This window comes from Vipera ursinii (assembly GCF_947247035.1).
Source record: "Vipera ursinii genome assembly, chromosome: 2".
NCBI lineage: Eukaryota > Metazoa > Chordata > Lepidosauria > Squamata > Viperidae > Vipera > Vipera ursinii.
Window position 1 is genome coordinate 163,767,399 of NC_139513.1, and position 21,697 is coordinate 163,789,095.

Sequence of the window (21,697 nt, forward strand, 5' to 3'; positions counted from 1 at the left end):
GGAATTATCTTCCCTGGACACCAAAAAAAATCTTGATTTTTAAAAACTATGAAAAACACCATTTTGAAGGACGAAATTCAACCGCAAATCTAATTCTGGCATCCGTTTTTACATTTGGGTCAAAAAAAATATTCACCTCCTGGGCACAAAAACCCCTGACCCTGGCATCAGGAATTTTCTTCCCCGAACACCAAAAAAAATCTTGATTTTTATAAACTATGAAAAACACCATTTTTAAGGAACAAATTCAACCCCGAATCTCATTCGGGTGTCCGTTTTTACATTTGGGTGGAAAAAAAATTTCACCTCCTGGGCACAAAAATCCCTGACTCCGGCATCAGGAATTTTCTTCCCCGGACACCAAAAAATTCTTGATTTTTAAAAGCTATGAAAAACATCATTTTTAAGAATGAAATTCAAGCCTGAATTTCATTCTGGTGTGCGTTTTTACATTTCTTTGTAAAATAATTTCACCTCCTGGGCACAAAAGTCACTGACTGCGGCATCAGGAATTTTCTTCCCTGGACACCAAAAAAATCTTGAATTTAAAATCTATGAAAAACACCATTTTGAAGGACGAAATTCAACCCCGAATCTCATTCTGGTGTCCGTTTTTGGATTTGAGTAAAAAAAAACATTCACCTCCTGGGCACAAAAATCCCTGACTCCGGCATCAGGAATTTTCTTCCCCGTACACCAAAAAAATCTTGAATTTAAAATCTATGAAAAACACCATTTTGAAGGACTAAATTCAACCCCGAATCTTATTCTGGTGTCTATTTATACATTTGGGTTGAAAAAAAATTTAACCTCCTGGGCACAAAAATCGCCGGGACTTAAAAACCTGGTTGTTTGAATTGTCTGGCCAGGACTGAGGGATTTTAAATTAAATTAAATAAAATTAAAGAAATTTGAAATTTGAAATTTGAAATTTCAAATAATTTGAAATAATTTGAAATTTGAAATTTGAAATTTGAAATTTGAAATTTGAAATTTGAAATTTGAAATTTGAAATTTGAAATTTGAAATTTGAAATTTGAAATTTGAAATTTGAAATTTGAAATTTGAAATTTGAAATTTGAAATTTGAAATTTGCCTTGCCTTGCCTTGCTTTGCCTTGCCTTGCCTTGCCTTCGGCATTAGGAATTTTCTTCCCCATACACCAAAAAATTCTTAATTTTTAAAAGCTATGAAAAACACCATTTTTAAGAATGAAATTGAACCCCGAATCTCATTCTAGTGTGCGTTTTTACATTTGGGTGGAAAAAAATTTCACCTCCTGGGCACAAAAATCCCTGACTCCGGCATCAGGAATTTTATTCCCAACAAAATCTTGATTTTTAATAATTATGATAAACACCATTTTTAAGGAAGAAATTCAACCCCGAATCTCATTCTGGTGTCCGTTTTTACATTTGGGTGGGGAAAAAATTTCACCTCCTGGGCACAAAAATCGGCATAAGGAATTTTCTTACCCAGACACCAAAAAAATCTTGATTTTTAAAAGCTATGAAAACACAATTTTTAAGGATGAAATTCAACCCCGAATCTCATTCTGGTGTCCGTTTTTAGATTTTCGTAAAAAAAAACATTCACCTCCTGGGCACAAAAATCCCTGACTCCGGCATCAGGAATTTTCTTCCCCGCACACCAAAAAAATCTTGAATTTAAAATCTATTAAAAACACCATTTTGAAGGACGAAATTCAACCCCGAATCTCATTCTGGTGTCTATTTATATATTTGGGTTGAAAAAAAATTTCTCCTCCTGGGCACAAAAATCACCGGGACTTAAAAACCTGGTTGTTTGAATTGTCTGGCCTGGACTGAGGGATTTTAAATTAAATTAAATAAAATTAAATAAATTTGAAATTTGAAATTTGAAATTTGAAATTTGAAATAATTTGAATTTGAAATTTGAAATTTGAAATTTGAAATTTGAAATTTGAAATTTGAAATTTGAAATTTGAAACTTGAAATTTGAAATTTGAAATTTGAAATTTGAAATTTGAAATTTGAAATTTGAAATTTGAAATTTGAAATTTGAAATTTGAAATTTGAAATTTGAAATTTGCCTTGCCTTACTTTGCCTTGCCTTGCCTTGCCTTCGGCATTAGGAATTTTCTTCCCCGGACACCAAAAAATTCTTAATTTTTAAAAGCTATGAAAACACCATTTTTAAGGATGAAATTCAACCCCGAATCTCATTCTGGTATCCGTTTTTAGATTTTCGTAAAAAAAAACATTCACCTCCTGGGCACAAAAATCCCTGACTCCGGCATCAGGAATTTTCTTCCCCGCACACCAAAAAAAATCTTGAATTTAAAATCAATTAAAAACACCATTTTGAAGGACGAAATTCAACCCCGAATCTCATTCTGGTGTCTATTTATACATTTGGGTTGAAAAAAAATTTCACCTCCTGGGCACAAATATCGCCGGGACTTAAAAACCTGGTTGTTTGAATTGTCTGGCCTGGACTGAGGGATTTTAAATTAAATTAAATTAAATTAAAGAAATTTGAAATTTGAAATTTGAAATTTGAAATAATTTGAATTTGAAATTTGAAATTTGAAATAATTTGAAATTTGAAATTTGAAATTTGAAATTTGAAATTTGAAATTTGAAATTTGAAATTTGAAATTTGAAATTTGAAATTTGAAATTTGAAATTTGAAATTTGAAATTTGAAATTTGAAATTTGAAATTTGAAATTTGAAATTTGAAATTTGAAATTTGAAATTTGAAATTTGCCTTGCCTTGCTTTGCCTTGCCTTGCCTTGCCTTGCCTTCGGCATTAGGAATTTTCTTCCCCGGACACCAAAAAAATCTTGAATTTAAAATCTATGAAAAACACCATTTTGAAGGACGAAATTCAACCCCGAATCTCATTCTGGTGTCTATTTATACATTTGGGTGGGGAAAAAAATTCACCTCCTGGGCACAAAAATCGCCGGGACTTAAAAACGTGGTTTTTTCAATTGTCTGGCCTGGACTTTGGGATTTTAAATTAAATTAAATAAAATTAAAGAAGTTTGAAATTTGAAATTTGAAATTTGAAATTTGATATTTGAAATAATTTGAAATAATTTGAAATAATTTGAAATTTGAAATTTGAAATTTGAAATTTGAAATTTGAAATTTGAAATTTGAAATTTGAAATTTAAAATTTGAAATTTGAAATTTGAAATTTGAAATTTGAAATTTGAAATTTGAAATTTGAAATTTGAAATTTGAAATTTGAAATTTGAAATTTGAAATTTGAAATTTGAAATTATTTGCCTTGCCTTGCCTTGCTTTGCCTTGCCTTGCCTTGCCTTTGGCATTAGGAATTTTCTTCCCCGGACACCAAAAAATTCTTAATTTTTAAAAGCTATGAAAAACACCATTTTGAAGAATGAAATTCAACCCCGAATCTCATTCTAGTGTGCGTTTTTACATTTGGGTGGAAAAAAATTTCACATCCTGGGCACAAAAATCCTTTACTCCGGCATCAGGAATTTTCTTCCCAACAAAATCTTGATTTTTAAAAATTATGATAAACACCATTTTTAAGGAACAAATTCAACCCCGAATCTCATTCTGGTGTCCGTTTTTACATTTGGGTGGAAAAAAAAATATTCACCTCCTGGGCCCAAAAATCCCTGACTCCGGCATCAGGAATTATCTTCCCTGGACACCAACAAAATCTTGATTTTTAAAAACTATGAAAAACACCATTTTGAAGGACGAAATTCAACCCCAAATCTAATTCTGGCATCCGTTTTTACATTTGGGTCAAAAAAAATATTCACCTCCTCGGCACAAAAATCCCTGACCCTGGCATCAGGAATTTTCTTCCCCGGACACCAAAAAAATCTTGATTTTTATAAACTATGAAAAACACCATTTTTAAGGAACAAATTCAACCCCGAATCTCATTCTGGTGTCCGTTTTTACATTTGGGTGGAAAAAAAATTTCACCTCCTGGGCACAAAAATCCCTGACTCCGGCATCAGGAATTTTCTTCCCCGGACACCAAAAAATTCTTAATTTTTAAAAGCTATGAAAAACACCATTTTGAAGAATGAAATTCAACCCCGAATCTCATTCTAGTGTGCATTTTTACATTTGGGTGGAAAAAAATTTCACATCCTGGGCACAAAAATCCCTTACTCCGGCATCAGGAATTTTCTTCCCAACAAAATCTTGATTTTTAAAAATTATGATAAAAACCATTTTTAAGGAACAAATTCAACCCCGAATCTCATTCTGGTGTCCGTTTTTACATTTGGGTGGAAAAAAAAATTTCACCTCCTGGGCACAAAAATCCCTGACTCCGGCATCAGTCATTTTCTTCCCAACAAAATCTTGATTTTTAAAAATTATGAAAAACACCATTTTTAAGGACAAAATTCAACCCTGAATCTATTCGGGTGTCCGTTTTTACATTTGAGTAAAAAAAAAAAATTCACCTCCTGGGCCCAAAATTCCCTGACTCCAGCATCAGGAATTATCTTCCCTGGACACCAAAAAAAATCTTGATTTTTAAAAACTATGAAAAACACCATTTTGAAGGACGATATTCAACCCCAAATCTAATTCTGGCATCCGTTTTTACATTTGGGTCAAAAAAAATATTCACCTCCTCGGCACAAAAATCCCTGACCCTGGCATCAGGAATTTTCTTCCCCGGACACCAAAAATATCTTGATTTTTATAAACTATGAAAAACACCATTTTTAAGGAACAAATTCAACCCCGAATCTCATTCTGGTGTCCGTTTTTACATTTGGGTGGAAAAAAAATTTCACCTACTGGGCACAAAAATCCCTGACTCCGGCATCAGGAATTTTCGTCCCCGGACACCAAAAAAATCTTGAATTTAAAATCTATGAAAAACACCATTTTGAAGGACGAAATTCAACCCCGAATCTCATTCTGGTGTCCGTTTTTGGATTTGAGTAAAAAAAAACATTCACCTCCTGGGCACAAAAATCCCTGACTCTGGCATCAGGAATTTTCTTCCCCGCACACCAAAAAAATCTTGAATTTAAAATCTATGAAAAACACCATTTTGAAGGACGAAATTCAACCCCGAATCTCATTCTGGTGTCTATTTATACATTTGGGTTGGAAAAAAATTTAACCTCCTGGGCACAAAAATTGCCGGGAGTTAAAAACCTGGTTGTTTGAATTGTCTGGCCAGGACTGAGGGATTTTAAATTAAATTAAATTAAATTAAAGAAATTTGAAATTTGAAATTTGAAATAATTTGAAATTTGAAATTTGAAATTTGAAATTTGAAATTTCAAATTTCAAATTTCAAATTTCAAATTTCAAATTTCAAATTTCAAATTTGAAATTTGAAATTTGAAATAATTTGAAATTTGAAATTTGAAATTTGAAATTTCAAATTTCAAATTTGAAATTTGAAATTTGAAATTTGAAATTTGAAATTTGAAATTTGAAATTTGAAATATGAAATTTGAAATTTGAAATTTGAAATTTGAAATTTGAAATTTGAAATTTGAAATTTGAAATTTGAAATTTGAAATTTGAAATTTGAAATTTGAAATTTGAAATTTGCCTTGCCTTGCCTTGCCTTGCCTTCGGCATTAGGAATTTTCTTCCCCATACACCAAAAAATTCTTAATTTTTAAAATTATGATAAACACCATTTTTAAGGAAGAAATTCAACCCCGAATCTCATTCTGATTTCCATTTTTACATTTGGGTGGGGAAAAAATTTCACCTCCTGGGCACAAAAATCCCTGACTCCGGCATCAGGAATTTTCTTCCCCGGACACCAAAAAAATCTTGATTTTTAAAAGCTATGAAAAACATCATTTTTAAGAATGAAATTCAAGCCCGAATTTCATTCTGGTGTGCGTTTTTACATTTGGGTGGAAAGTAATTTCACGTCCTGGGCACAAAAATCCCTGACCCTGGAATCAGGAATTTTCTTCCCCGGACACCAAAAAATTCTTAATTTTTAAAAGCTATGAAAAACACCATTTTGAAGAATGAAATTCAAACCCGAATCTCATACTAGTGTGCGTTTTTACATTTGGGTGGAAAAAAATTTCACCTCCTGGGCACAAAAATCCCTGACTCCGGCATCAGGAATTTTCTTCCCAACAAAATCTTGATTTTTAAAAATTATGATAAACACCATTTTTAAGGAACAAATTCAACCCCGAATCTCATTCTGGTGTCCGTTTTTACATTTGGGTGGAAAAAAAAATTTCACCTCCTGGGCACAAAAATCCCTGACTCCGGCATCAGTCATTTTCTTCCCAACAAAATCTTGATTTTTAAAAATTACGAAAAACACCATTTTTAAGGACAAAATTCAACCCTGAATCTATTCGGGTGTCCGTTTTTACATTTGAGTCAAAAAAAAAAAATTCACCTCCTGGGCACAAAAATCCCTGACTCCGGCATCAGGAATTTTCGTCCCCGGACACCAAAAAAATCTTGAATTTAAAATCTATGAAAAACACCATTTTGAAGGACGAAATTCAACCCCGAATCTCATTCTGGTGTCCGTTTTTGGATTTGAGTAAAAAAAACCATTCACCTCCTGGGCACAAAAATCCCTGACTCCGGCATCAGGAATTTTCTTCCCCGCACACCAAAAAAATCTTGAATTTAAAATCTATGAAAAACACCATTTTGAAGGACGAAATTCAACCCCGAATCTCATTCTGGTGTCTATTTATACATTTGGGTTGAAAAAAAATTTAACCTCCTGGGCACAAAAATCGCCGGGAGTTAAAAACCTGGTTGTTTGAATTGTCTGGCCAGGACTGAGGGATTTTAAATTAAATTAAATTAAATTAAAGAAATTTGAAATTTTAAATTTGAAATAATTTGAAATTTGAAATTTGAAATTTGAAATTTGAAATTTGAAATTTGAAATTTGAAATTTGAAATTTGAAATTTGAAATTTGAAATTTGAAATTTGAAATTTGAAATAATTTGAAATTTGAAATTTGAAATTTGAAATTTGAAATTTGAAATTTGAAATTTGAAATTTGAAATTTGAAATTTGAAATTTGAAATTTGAAATTTGAAATTTGAAATTTGAAATTTGAAATTTGAAATTTGAAATTTGAAATTTGAAATTTGAAATTTGAAATTTGAAATTTGAAATTTGCCTTGCCTTGCCTTGCCTTCGGCATTAGGAATTTTCTTCCCCATAAACCAAAAAATTCTTAATTTTTAAAATTATGATAAACACCATTTTTAAGGAAGAAATTCAACCCCGAATCTCATTCTGGTTTCCGTTTTTACATTTGGGTGGGGAAAAAATTTCACCTCCTGGGCACAAAAATCCCTGATTCCGGCATCAGGAATTTTCTTCCCAACAAAATCTTGATTTTTAAAAATTATGATAAACACCATTTTTAAGGAACAAATTCAACCCCGAATCTCATTCTGGTGTCCGTTTTTACATTTGGGTGGAAAAAAAAATTTCACCTCCTGGGCACAAAAATCCCTGACTCCGCCATCAGTCATTTTCTTCCCAACAAAATCTTGATTTTTAAAAATTATGAAAAACACCATTTTTAAGGACAAAATTCAACCCTGAATCTATTTGGGTGTCCGTTTTTACATTTGAGTCAAAAAAAAAAATTCACCTCCTGGGCCCAAAAATCCCTGACTCCGGCATCAGGAATTATCTTCCCTGGACACCAAAAAAATCTTGATTTTTAAAAACTATGAAAAACAGCATTTTGAAGGACGAAATTCAACCCCAAATCTAATTCTTGCATCAGTTTTTACATTTGGGTCAAAAAAAATATTCACCTCCTGGGCACAAAAATCCCTGACCCTGGCATCAGGAATTTTCTTCCCCGGACACCAAAAAAATCTTGATTTTTAAAAGCTATGAAAACACCATTTTTAAGGATGAAATTCAACCCTGAATCTCATTCTGGTATCCGTTTTTAGATTTTCGTAAAAAAAACCATTCACCTCCTGGGCACAAAAATCCCTGACTCCGGCATCAGGAATTTTCTTCCCCGCACACCAAAAAAATCTTGAATTTAAAATCTATTAAAAACACCATTTTGAAGGACGAAATTCAACCCCGAATCTCATTCTGGTGTCTATTTATACATTTGGGTTGAAAAAAAATTTCACCTCCTGGGCACAAATATCGCCGGGACTTAAAAACCTGGTTGTTTGAATTGTCTGGCCTGGACTGAGGGATTTTAAATTAAATTAAATAAAATTAAAGAAATTTGAAATTTGAAATTTGAAATTTGAAATAATTTGAATTTGAAATTTGAAATTTGAAATTTGAAATTTGAAATTTGAAATTTGAAATTTGAAATTTGAAATTTGAAATTTGAAATTTGAAATTTGAAATTTGAAATTTGAAATTTGAAATTTGAAATTTGAAATTTGAAATTTGAAATTTGCCTTGCCATGCTTTGCCTTGCCTTGCCTTGCCTTGCCTTCGGCATTAGGAATTTTCTTCCCCGGACACCAAAAAATTCTTAATTTTTAAAACCTATGAAAAACACCATTTTGAAGAATGAAATTCAACCCCGAATCTCATTCTAGTGTGCGTTTTTACATTTGGGTGGAAAAAAATTTCACCTCCTGGGCACAAAAATCCCTGACTCCGGCATCAGGAATTTTCTTCCCCGGACACCAAAAAATTCTTGATTTTTAAAAGCTATGAAAAACATCATTTTTAAGAATGAAATTCAAGCCCGAATTTCATTCTGGTGTGCGTTTTTACATTTGGGTGGAAAATAATTTCACCTCCTGGGCACAAAAGTCCCTGACTCCGGCATCAGGAATTTTCTTCCCCGCACACCAAAAAAATCTTGAATTTAAAATCTATGAAAAACACCATTTTGAAGGAGGAAATTCAACCCCGAATCTCATTCTGGTGTCTATTTATACATTTGGGTGGAAAAAAAATTTCACCTCCTGGGCACAAAAATCGCCGGGACTTAAAAACCTGGTTTTTTGAATTGTCTGGCCTGGACTTTGGGATTTTAAATTAAATTAAATAAAATTAAAGAAATTTGAAATTTGAAATTTGAAATTTGATATTTGAAATAATTTGAAATAATTTGAAATTTGAAATTTGAAATTTGAAATTTGAAATTTGAAATTTGAAATTTGCCTTGCCTTGCCTTGCTTTGCCTTGCCTTGCCTTGCCTTCGGTATTAGGAATTTTCTTCCCCGGACACAAAAAAATTCTTAATTTTCAAAAGCTATGAAAAACACCATTTTGAAGAATGAAATTCAACCCCGAATCTCATTCTAGTGTGCGTTTTTACATTTGGGTGGAAAAAAATTTCACCTCCTGGGCACAAAAATCCCTTACTCCGGCATCAGGAATTTTCTTCCCAACAAAATCTTGATTTTTAAAAATAATGATAAACACCATTTTTAAGGAAGAAATTCAACCCCGAATCTCATTCTGGTGTCCATTTTTACATTTGGGTGGAAAAAAAAATTTCACCTCCTGGGCACAAAAATCCCTGACTCCGGCATCAGGCATTTTCTTCCCAACAAAATCTTGATTTTTAAAAATTATCAAAAACACCATTTTTAAGGACAAAATTCAACCCTGAATCTATTCGGGTGTCTGTTTTTACATTTGAGTCAAAAAAAAAATTCACCTCCTGGGCCCAAAAATCCCTGACTCCGGCATCAGGAATTTTCTTCCCCGCACACCAAAAAAATCTTGAATTTAAAATCTATTAAAAACACCATTTTGAAGGACGAAATTCAACCCCGAATCTCATTCTGGTGTCTATTTATACATTTGGGTTGAAAAAAAATTTAACCTCCTGGGCACAAAAATCGCCGGGACTTAAAAACCTGGTTGTTTGAATTGTCTGGCCAGGACTGAGGGATTTTAAATTAAATTAAATAAAATTAAAGAAATTTGAAATTTGAAATTTGAAATAATTTGAAATTTGAAATTTGAAATTTGAAATTTGAAATTTGAAATTTGAAATTTGAAATTTGAAATTTGAAATTTGAAATTTGAAATTTGAAATTTGAAATTTGAAATTTGAAATTTGAAATTTGAAATTTGAAATTTGAAATTTGAAATTTGAAATTTGAAATTTGAAATTTGAAATTTGAAATTTGAAATTTGAAATTTGAAATTTGCCTTGCCTTGCCTTGCTTTGCCTTGCCTTGCCTTGCCTTCGGCATTAGGAATTTTCTTTCCCGGACACCAAAAAAATCTTGATTTTTAAAAGCTATGAAAAACATCATTTTTAAGAATGAAATTCAAGCCCGAATTTCATTCTGGTGTGCGTTTTTACATTTGGGTGGAAAGTAATTTCACCTCCTGGGCACAAAAATCCCTGACCCTGGAATCAGGAATTTTCTTCCCCGGACACCAAAAAATTCTTAATTTTTAAAAGCTATGAAAAACACCATTTTGAAGAATGAAATTCAACCCCGAATCTCATTCTAGTGTGCGTTTTTACATTTGGGTGGAAAAAAATTTCACCTCCTGGGCACAAAAATCCCTGACTCCGGCATCAGGAATTTTCTTCCCAACAAAATCTTGATTTTTAAAAATTATGAAAAACACCATTTTTAAGGACAAAATTCAACCCTGAATCTATTCGGGTGTCCGTTTTTACATTTGAGTCAAAAAAAAAAATTCACCTCCTGGGCCCAAAAATCCCTGACTCCGGCATCAGGAATTATCTTCCCTGGACACCAAAAAAATCTTGATTTTTAAAAACTATGAAAAACACCATTTTGAAGGACGAAATTCAACCCCAAATCTAATTCTGGCATCCGTTTTTACATTTGGGTCAAAAAAAATATTCACTTCCTGGGCACAAAAATCCCTGACCCTGGCATCAGGAATTTTCTTCCCCGGACACCAAAAAAATCTTGATTTTTATAAACTATGAAAAACACCATTTTTAAGGAACAAATTGAACCCCGAATCTCATTCTGGTGTCCGTTTTTACATTTGGGTGGAAAAAAAATTTCACCTCCTGGGCACAAAAATCCCTGACTGCGGCATCAGGAATTTTCTTCCCAACAAAATCTTGATTTTTAAAAATTATGATAAAAACCATTTTTAAGGAACAAATTCAACCCCGAATCTCATTCTGGTGTCCGTTTTTACATTTGGGTGGAAAAAAAAATTTCACCTCCTGGGCACAAAAATCCCTGACTCCGGCATCAGTCATTTTCTTCCCAACAAAATCTTGATTTTTAAAAATTATGAAAAACACCATTTTTAAGGACAAAATTCAACCCTGAATCTATTCGGGTGTCCGTTTTTACATTTGAGTCAAAAAAAAAAATTCACCTCCTGGGCCCAAAAATCCCTGACTCCGGCATCAGGAATTATCTTCCCTGGACACCAAAAAAATCTTGATTTTTAAAAACTATGAAAAACACCATTTTGAAGGAGGAAATTCAACCCCAAATCTAATTCTGGCATCCGTTTTTACATTTGGGTCAAAAAAAATATTCACCTCCTGGGCACAAAAATCCCTGACCCTGGCATCAGGAATTTTCTTCCCCGGACACCAAAAAAATCTTGATTTTTATAAACTATGAAAAACACCATTTTTAAGGAACAAATTCAACCCCGAATCTCATTCTGGTGTCCGTTTTTACATTTGGGTGGGAAAAAAAATTCACCTCCTGGGCACAAAAATCCCTGACTCCGGCATCAGGAATTTTCTTCCCCGGACACCAAAAAATTCTTGATTTTTAAAAGCTATGAAAAACATCATTTTTAAGAATGAAATTCAAGCCCGAATTTCATTCTGGTGTGCGTTTTTACATTTCGTTGGAAAATAATTTCACCTCCTGGGCACAAAAGTCCCTGACTCCGGCATCAGGAATTTTCTTCCCTGGACACCAAAAAAATCTTGAATTTAAAATCTATGAAAAACACCATTTTGAAGGACGAAATTCAAGCCCGAATCTCATTCTGGTGTCCGTTTTTGGATTTGAGTAAAAAAAAACATTCACCTCCTGGGCACAAAAATCCCTGACTCCGGCATCAGGAATTTTCTTCCCCGCACACCAAAAAAATCTTGAATTTAAAATCTATTAAAAACACCATTTTGAAGGACGAAATTCAACCCCGAATCTCATTCTGGTGTCTATTTATACATTTGGGTTGAAAAAAAAATTCACCTCCTGTGCACAAAAATCGCCGGGACTTAAAAACCTGGTTGTTTGAATTGTCTGGCCTGGACTGAGGGATTTTAAATTAAATTAAATAAAATTAAAGAAATTTGAAATTTGAAATTTGAAATTTGAAATAATTTGAAATTTGAAATTTGAAATTTGAAATTTGAAATTTGAAATTTGAAATTTGAAATTTGAAATTTGCCTTGCCTTGCTTTGCCTTGCCTTGCCTTGCCTTCGGCATTAGGAATTTTCTTCCCCGGACACCAAAAAATTCTTAATTTTTAAAAGCTATGAAAAACACCATTTTGAAGAATGAAATTCAACCCCGAATCTCATTCTAGTATGCGTTTTTACATTTGGGTGGAAAAAAATTTCACCTCCTGGGCACAAAAATCCCTTACTCCGGCATCAGGAAGTTTCTTCCCAACAAAATCTTGATTTTTAAAAATTATGATAAACACCATTTTTAAGGAAGAAATTCAACCCCGAATCTCATTCTGGTGTCCGTTTTTATATTTGGGTGGAAAAAAAATTTCACGTCCTGGGCACAAAAATCCCTGACTCCGGCATCAGGAATTTTCTTTCCCGGACACCAAAAAATTCTTGATTTTTAAAAGCTATGAAAAACATCATTTTTAAGAATGAAATTCAAGCCCGAATTTCATTCTGGTGTGCGTTTTTACATTTGGGTGGAAAAAAATTTCACCTCCTGGCCACAAAAGTCCCTGACTCCGGCATCAGGAATTTTCTTCCCCGCACACCAAAAAAATCTTGAATTTAAAATCTATGAAAAACACCATTTTGAAGGATGAAATTCAACCCCGAATCTCATTCTGGTGTCTATTTATACATTTGGGTGGAAAAAAAATTTCACCTCCTGGGCACAAAAATCGCCGGGACTTAAAAACCTGGTTTTTTGAATTGTCTGGCCTGGACTTTGGGATTTTAAATTAAATTAAATAAAATTAAAGAAATTTGAAATTTGAAATTTGAAATTTGAAATTTGATATTTGAAATAATTTGAAATAATTTGAAATAATTTGAAATTTGAAATTTGAAATTTGAAATTTGAAATTTGAAATTTGAAATTTGAAATTTGAAATTTGAAATTTGAAATTTGAAATTTGCCTTGCCTTGCCTTGCCTTCGGCATTAGGAATTTTCTTCCCCATACACCAAAAAATTCTTAATTTTTAAAAGCTACGGAAAACACTATTTTTAAGAATGAAATTCAACCCCGAATCTCATTCTAGTGTGCGTTTTTACATTTGGGTGGAAAAAAATTTCACCTCCTGGGCACAAAAATCCCTGACTCCGGCATCAGGAATTTTATTCCCAACAAAATCTTGATTTTTAAAAATTATGATTAACACCATTTTTAAGGAAGAAATTCAACCCCGAATCTCATTCTGGTGTCTGTTTTTACATTTGGGTGGAGAAAAAAATTTCACCTCCTGGGCACAAAAATCCCTGACTCCGGCATCAGGAATTTTCTTTCCCGGACACCAAAAAAATCTTGATTTTTAAAAGCTGTGAAAAACATCATTTTTAAGAATGAAATTCAAGCCCGAATTTCATTCTGGTGTGCGTTTTTACATTTGGGTGGAAAGTAATTTCACCTCCTGGGCACAAAAATCCCTGACCCTGGCATCAGGAATTTTCTTCCCCGGACACCAAAAAAAATCTATTTTTATAAACTATGAAAAACACCATTTTTAAGGAAGAAATTCAACCCCGAATTTCATTCTGGTGTCAGTTTTTACATTTGAGTCAATAAAAAAATTTCACCTCCTGGGCACAAAAATCCCTGACCCCAGCATCAGGAATTTTCTTCCCCGGACATGAAATAAATCTTGATTTTTAAAAGCTATGAAAAACACCATTTTTGAGAATGAAATTCAACCCCGAATCTCATTCTGGCGTCTGTTTATAAATTTGGGTGGAAAAAAAAATTTCACCTCCTGGGCACAAAAATCCCTGACTCCGGCATAAGCATTTTCTTCCCAACAAATCTTGATTTTTAAAAATGATGAAAAACACCATTTTTAAGGACAAAATTCAACCCTGAATCTATTCGGGTGTCTGTTTTTACATTTGAGTCAAAAAAAATTTTTCACCTCCTGGGCCCAAAAATCCCTGACTCCGGCATCAGGAATTTTCTTCCCTGGACACCAAAAAAATCTTCATTTTTAAAAACTATGAAAAACACCATTTTGAAGGACGAAATTCAACCGCAAATCTAATTCTGGCATCCGTTTTTACATTTGGGTCAAAAAAAATATTCACCTCCTGGGCACAAAAATCCCTGACCCTGGCATAAGGAATTTTCTTCCCCGGACACCAAAAAAATCTTGATTTTTAAAAGCAATGAAAAACACCATTTTTGAGAATGAAATTCAACCCCGAATCTCATTCTGGTGTCCGTTTTTAGATTTGGGTGGGAAAAAAATTTCACCTCCTGGGCACAAAAATCCCTGACCCCGGCATCAGGAATTTTCTTCCCCGCACACCAAAAAAATCTTGATTTTTAAATGCTATGAAAAATGACATTTTTAAGGACAAAAAGCAACCCCGAATCTCATTCTGGTGTCCGTTTTTAGATTTGAGTCAGAAATTTTTTTTCACCTCCTGGGCACAAAAATCGGCATAAGGAATTTCCTTACCCAGACACCAAAAAAATCTTGATTTTTAAAAGCTATGAAAAATGACATTTTTAAGGACAAAGAGCAACCCCAAATCTAATTCTGGCATCCGTTTTTACATTTGGGTTGAAAAAAAATTTAACCTCCTGGGCACAAAAATCGCCGGGAGTTAAAAACCTGGTTGTTTGAATTGTCTGGCCAGGACTGAGGGATTTTAAATTAAATTAAATTAAATTAAAGAAATTTGAAATTTGAAATTTGAAATTTGAAATTTGAAATTTGAAATTTGAAATTTGAAATTTGAAATTTGATATTTGAAATAATTTGAAATAATTTGAAATAATTTGAAATATGAAATTTGAAATTTGAAATTTGAAATTTGCCTTGCCTTGCCTTGCCTTCGGTATTAGGAATTTTCTTCCCCGGACACCAAAAAATTCTTAATTTTCAAAAGCTATGAAAAACACCATTTTGAAGAATGAAATTCAACCCCGAATCTCATTCTAGTGTGCGTTTTTACATTTGGGTGGAAAAAAAATTCACCTCCTGGGCACAAAAATCCCTGACTCCGGCATCAGGAATTTTCTTCCCCGGACACCAAAAAATTCTTGATTTTTAAAAGCTATGAAAAACATCATTTTTAAGAATGAAATTCAAGCCCGAATTTCATTCTGGTGTGCGTTTTTACATTTGGGTGGAAAATAATTTCACCTCCTGGGCACAAAAATCCCTGACTCCGGCATCAGGCATTTTCTTCCCAACAAAATCTTGATTTTTAAAAATTATGAAAAACACCATTTTTAAGGACAAAATTCAACCCTGAATCTATTCGGGTGTCTGTTTTTACATTTGGGTCAAAAAAAATATTCACCTCCTTGGCCCAAAAATCCCTGACTCCGGCATCAGGAATTATCTTCCCTGGACACCAAAAAAATCTTGATTTTTAAAAACTATGAAAAACACCATTTTGAAGGACAAAATTCAACCGCAAATCAAATTCTGGCATCCGTTTTTACATTTGGGTCAAAAAAAATATTCACCTCCTGTGCACAAAAATCCCTGACCCTGGCATCAGGAATTTTCTTCCCCGGACACCAAAAAAATCTTGATTTTTAAAAGCTATGAAAACACCATTTTTAAGGATGAAATTCAACCCCGAATCTCATTCTGGTATCCGTTTTTAGATTTTCGTAAAAAAAAACATTCACCTCCTGGGCACAAAAATCCCTGACTCCGGCATCAGGAATTTTCTTCCCCGCACACCAAAAAAAATCTTGAATTTAAAATCTATTAAAAACACCATTTTGAAGGACGAAATTCAACCCCGAATCTCATTCTGGTGTCTATTTATACATTTGGGTTGAAAAAAAATTTCACCTCCTGGGCACAAATATCGCCGGGACTTAAAAACCTGGTTGTTTGAATTGTCTGGCCTGGACTGAGGGATTTTAAATTAAATTAAATAAAATTAAAGAAATTTGAAATTTGAAATTTGAAATTTGAAATAATTTGAATTTGAAATTTGAAATTTGAAATTTGAAATTTGAAATTTGAAATTTGAAATTTGAAATTTGAAATTTGCCTTGCCTTGCTTTGCCTTGCCTTGCCTTGCCTTCGGCATTAGGAATTTTCTTCCCCGGACACCAAAAAATTCTTAATTTTTAAAACCTATGAAAAACACCATTTTGAAGAATGAAATTCAACCCCGAATCTCATTCTAGTGTGCGTTTTTACATTTGGGTGGAAAAAAATTTCACCTCCTGGGCACAAAAATCCCTGACTCCGGCATCAGGAATTTTCTTCCCCGGACACCAAAAAATTCTTGATTTTTAAAAGCTATGAAAAACATCATTTTTAAGAATGAAATTCAAGCCCGAATTTCATTCTGGTGTGCGTTTTTACATTTGGGTGGAAAATAATTTCACCTCCTGGGCACAAAAGTCCCTGACTCCGGCATCAGGAATTTTCTTCCCCGCACACCAAAAAAATCTTGAATTTAAAATCTATGAAAAACACCATTTTGAAGGACGAAATTCAACCCCGAATCTCATTCTGGTGTCTATTTATACATTTGGGTGGAAAAAAAATTTCATCTCCTGGGCACAAAAATCGCTGGGACTTAAAAACCTGGTTTTTTGAATTGTCTGGCCTGGACTTTGGGATTTTAAATTAAATTAAATAAAATTAAAGAAATTTGAAATTTGAAATTTGAAATTTGAAATTTGATATTTGAAATAATTTGAAATAATTTGAAATAATTTGAAATTTGAAATTTGAAATTTGAAATTTGAAATTTGAAATTTGAAATTTGAAATTTGCCTTGCCTTGCCTTGCTTTGCCTTGCCTTGCCTTGCCTTCGGTATTAGGAATTTTCTTCCCCGGACACCAAAAAATTCTTAATTTTCAAAAGCTATGAAAAACACCATTTTGAAGAATGAAATTCAACCCCGAATCTCATTCTAGTGTGCGTTTTTACATTTGGGTGGAAAAAAATTTCACCTCCTGGGCACAAAAATCCCTTACTCCGGCATCAGGAATTTTCTTCCCAACAAAATCTTGATTTTTAAAAATAATGATAAAGACCATTTTTAAGGAAGAAATTCAACCCCGAATCTCATTCTTGTGTCCATTTTTACATTTGGGTGGAAAAAAATATTTCACCTCCTGGGCACAAAAATCCCTGACTCCGGCATCAGGCATTTTCTTCACAACAAAATCTTGATTTTTAAAAATTATGAAAAACACCATTTTTAAGGACAAAATTCAACCCTGAATCTATTCGGGTGTCTGTTTTTACATTTGAGTCAAAAAAAAAATTCACCTCCTGGGCCCAAAAATCCCTGACTCCGGCATCAGGAATTATCTTCCCTGGACACCAAAAAAAATCTTGATTTTTAAAAACTATGAAAAACACCATTTTGAAGGACGAAATTCAACCGCAAATCTAATTCTGGCATCCGTTTTTACATTTGGGTCAAAAAAAATATTCACCTCCTGGGCACAAAAATCCCTGACCCTGGCATCAGGAATTTTCTTCCCCGGACACCAAAAAAAATCTTGATTTTTAAAAGCAATGAAAAACACCATTTTTAAGGAACAAATTCAACCCCGAATCTCATTCGGGTGTCCGTTTTTACATTTGGGTGGAAAAAAAATTTCACCTCCTGGGCACAAAAATCCCTGACTCCGGCATCAGGAATTTTCTTCCCCGGACACCAAAAAATTCTTGATTTTTAAAAGCTATGAAAAACATCATTTTTAAGAATGAAATTCAAGCCTGAATTTCATTCTGGTGTGCGTTTTTACATTTCTTTGTAAAATAATTTCACCTCCTGGGCACAAAAGTCACTGACTGCGGCATCAGGAATTTTCTTCCCCGGACACCAAAAAAATCTTGAATTTAAAATCTATGAAAAACACCATTTTGAAGGACGAAATTCAACCCCGAATCTCATTCTGGTGTCCGTTTTTACATTTGGGTGGAAAAAAAAATATTCACCTCCTGGGCCCAAAAATCCCTGACTCCGGCATCAGGAATTATCTTCCCTGGACACCAACAAAATCTTGATTTTTAAAAACTATGAAAAACACCATTTTGAAGGACGAAATTCAACCCCAAATCTAATTCTGGCATCCGTTTTTACATTTGGGTCAAAAAAAATATTCACCTCCTCGGCACAAAAATCCCTGACCCTGGCATCAGGAATTTTCTTCGCCGGACACCAAAAAAATCTTGATTTTTATAAACTATGAAAAACACCATTTTTAAGGAACAAATTCAACCCCGAATCTCATTCTGGTGTCCGTTTTTACATTTGGGTGGAAAAAAAATTTCACCTCCTGGGCACAAAAATCCCTGACTCCGGCATCAGGAATTTTCTTCCCCGGACACCAAAAAATTCTTAATTTTTAAAAGCTATGAAAAACACCATTTTGAAGAATGAAATTCAACCCCGAATCTCATTCTAGTGTGCATTTTTACATTTGGGTGGAAAAAAATTTCACATCCTGGGCACAAAAATCCCTTACTCCGGCATCAGGAATTTTCTTCCCAACAAAATCTTGATTTTTAAAAATTATGATAAAAACCATTTTTAAGGAACAAATTCAACCCCGAATCTCATTCTGGTGTCCGTTTTTACATTTGGGTGGAAAAAAAAATTTCACCTCCTGGGCACAAAAATCCCTGACTCCGGCATCAGTCATTTTCTTCCCAACAAAATCTTGATTTTTAAAAATTATGAAAAACACCATTTTTAAGGACAAAATTCAACCCTGAATCTATTCGGGTGTCCGTTTTTACATTTGAGTCAAAAAAAAAAATTTACCTCCTGGGCCCAAAATTCCCTGACTCCAGCATCAGGAATTATCTTCCCTGGACACCAAAAAAATCTTGATTTTTAAAAACTATGAAAAACACCATTTTGAAGGACGATATTCAACCCCAAATCTAATTCTGGCATCCGTTTTTACATTTGGGTCAAAAAAAATATTCACCTCCTGGGCACAAAAATCCCTGACCCTGGCATCAGGAATTTTCTTCCCCGGACACCAAAAATATCTTGATTTTTATAAACTATGAAAAACACCATTTTTAAGGAACAAATTCAACCCCGAATCTCATTCTGGTGTCCGTTTTTACATTTGGGTGGAAAAAAAATTTCACCTACTGGGCACAAAAATCCCTGACTCCGAGATCAGGAATTTTCGTCCCCGGACACCAAAAAAATCTTGAATTTAAAATCTATGAAAAACACCATTTTGAAGGACGAAATTCAACCCCGAATCTCATTCTGGTGTCCGTTTTTGGATTTGAGTAAAAAAAAACTTTCACCTCCTGGGCACAAAAATCCCTGACTCCGGCATCAGGAATTTTCTTCCCCGCACACCAAAAAAATCTTGAATTTAAAATCTATGAAAAACACCATTTTGAAGGACGAAATTCAACCCCGAATCTCATTCTGGTGTCTATTTATACATTTGGGTTGGAAAAAAATTTAACCTCCTGGGCACAAAAATCGCCGGGAGTTAAAAACCTGGTTGTTTGAATTGTCTGGCCAGGACTGAGGGATTTTAAATTAAATTAAATTAAATTAAAGAAATTTGAAATTTGAAATAATTTGAAATTTGAAATTTGAAATTTGAAATTTGAAATTTGAAATTTGAAATTTGAAATTTGAAATTTGAAATTTGAAATAATTTGAAATTTGAAATTTGAAATTTGAAATTTGAAATTTGAAATTTGAAATTTGAAATTTGAAATTTGAAATTTGAAATTTGAAATTTGAAATTTGAAATTTGAAATTTGAAATATGAAATTTGAAATTTGAAATTTGAAATTTGAAATTTGAAATTTGAAATTTGAAATTTGAAATTTGAAATTTGAAATTTGAAATTTGAAATTTGAAATTTGAAATTTGAAATTTGAAATTTGAAATTTGAAATTTGAAATTTGAAATTTGAAATTTGAAATTTGCCTTGCCTTGCCTTGCCTTGCCTTCGGCATTAGGAATTTTCTTCCCCATACACCAAAAAATTCTTAATTTTTAAAATTATGATAAACACCATTTTTAAGGAAGAAATTCAACCCCGAATCTCATTCTGGTTTCCATTTTTACATTTGGGTGGGGAAAAAATTTCACCTCCTGGGCACAAAAATCCCTGACTCCGGCATCAGGAATTTTCTTCCCCGGACACCAAAAAAATCTTGATTTTTAAAAGCTATGAAAAACATCATTTTTAAGAATGAAATTCAAGCCCGAATTTCATTCTGGTGTGCGTTTTTACATTTGGGTGGAAAGTAATTTCACGTCCTGGGCACAAAAATCCCTGACCCTGGAATCAGGAATTTTCTTCCCCGGACACCAAAAAATTCTTAATTTTTAAAAGCTATGAAAAACACCATTTTGAAGAATGAAATTCAACCCCGAATCTCATTCAAGTGTGCGTTTTTACATTTGGGTGGAAAAAAATTTCACCTCCTGGGCACAAAAATCCCTGACTCCGGCATCAGGAATTTTCTTCCCAACAAAATCTTGATTTTTAAAAATTATGATAAACACCATTTTTAAGGAACAAATTCAACCCCGAATCTCATTCTGGTGTCCGTTTTTACATTTGGGTGGAAAAAAAAATTTCACCTCCTGGGCACAAAAATCCCTGACTCCGGCATCAGTCATTTTCTTCCCAACAAAATCTTGATTTTTAAAAATTATGAAAAACACCATTTTTAAGGACAAAATTCAACCCTGAATCTATTCGGGTGTCCGTTTTTACATTTGAGTCAAAAAAAAAATTCACCTCCTGGGCACAAAAATCCCTGACTCCGGCATCAGGAATTTTCGTCCCCGGACACCAAAAAAATCTTGAATTTAAAATCTATGAAAAACACCATTTTGAAGGACGAAATTCAACCCCGAATCTCATTCTGGTGTCCGTTTTTGGATTTGAGTAAAAAAAACCATTCACCTCCTGGGCACAAAAATCCCTGACTCCGGCATCAGGAATTTTCTTCCCCGCACACCAAAAAAATCTTGAATTTAAAATCTATGAAAAACACCATTTTGAAGGACGAAATTCAACCCCGAATCTCATTCTGGTGTCTATTTATACATTTGGGTTGAAAAAAAATTTAACCTCCTGGGCACAAAAATCGCCGGGAGTTAAAAATCTGGTTGTTTGAATTGTCTGGCCAGGACTGAGGGATTTAAAATTAAATTAAATTAAATTAAAGAAATTTGAAATTTGAAATTTGAAATAATTTGAAATTTGAAATTTGAAATTTGAAATTTGAAATTTGAAATTTGAAATTTGAAATTTGAAATTTGAAATTTGAAATTTGAAATTTGAAATTTGAAATTTGAAATTTGAAATTTGAAATTTGAAATTTGAAATAATTTGAAATTTGAAATTTGAAA